The sequence below is a fragment of the Gymnoscopelus braueri genome, assembly GCF_963280865.1.
Source record: "Gymnoscopelus braueri genome assembly, chromosome: 13".
Lineage (NCBI taxonomy): Eukaryota > Metazoa > Chordata > Actinopteri > Myctophiformes > Myctophidae > Gymnoscopelus > Gymnoscopelus braueri.
The window spans coordinates 30,803,486-30,804,597 of record NC_137615.1 but is presented as its reverse complement, the minus strand read 5'-3'; positions in this window follow the sequence as shown (position 1 = coordinate 30,804,597).

The window sequence follows — 1,112 nt, the reverse complement described above, 5'->3', positions numbered from 1 at the left end:
TGTGCGTGTGTGTGTGTTTATTCTTTAACTTTTAACCCTTTTATTAATTTCACCCTGAATGTGAATAGTGTTCCATAGCGTTAGGGCCAGAGCTTACCTTTTCACTCTCTGAGATGGAACTTTGCTCCCTCTAGTGGTATGTTGGTATGTAGAATACAATGATCATCAGTTCCCTGTCCCTTCATTGTATTTGGTACAGACAGACAGACTGTCATGTTTCATTATTGTACCTGTGACCACGCAGCTACGCTACTCTTGTCAGTCTGTAGTTGTTGGTCGGTCTGTCTGTCTGTCCGTCCAAACTTTTCAAGTGAAAACTGGTTACTGGTTGCTGCTTATCATGAATTATTCCTGCCACTTGTCTCTAAGGTGGTAGTAGTGGCGGTGGTTATCCACATTACTGAAACAGTCCGCACTTGTCTCTTCATATTATAGACATAGGATAGGAAGGAAGGAAGTGATATTGTCAGCCTAAATATCATAAAACTACTTTTTAAGTGGAGGAGAGAGGAGGAGAGAGGAGACAAACTATTTCATCGACTGAAATAGCAGATTATAACCACAAGGGGGAACTACATTGTTATGTTTGCTTCCAAAGTTGTGTGCATTTTAAAATGTAATAAAACATACATTATATATATACACACACACACATACATACACATACACACACACACACACTTGCTGTGATAGGTTCAAATACTAGTGTAGAAAGTCGTGTCAATCAAATAAGCAACTGTGCAGCAATAGTATGTAAGTATAAACTGCATGGCATAGTTGTGTCACTGCCACGATCAGGAAGAAAGTGCAAGCTATCACCTACTGCTGAGAGAAAATTGGTCAGGATGGTCAAGAGTAAACCGTGAACCATTAAAAAGCAGGTCTGCAATGAATTAGAAGCTGCTGGAACACAGACGTCAGTGTCCATAGTCAAGCGTGTTTCATCACCATGGGCTAAGAGGCTGCTATTCAAGAAAGAAGCCCTTGCTCCAGAAGTGGCACCTTAAGGCTCGACTGGAGTTTGCGGCTGATCAGATGGACAAAGACAAGGCCTTCTGGAGGAAAGTTGTTGTTTCATCTGTGGTCAGATGAAACAAAAATGTAGCTGTTTG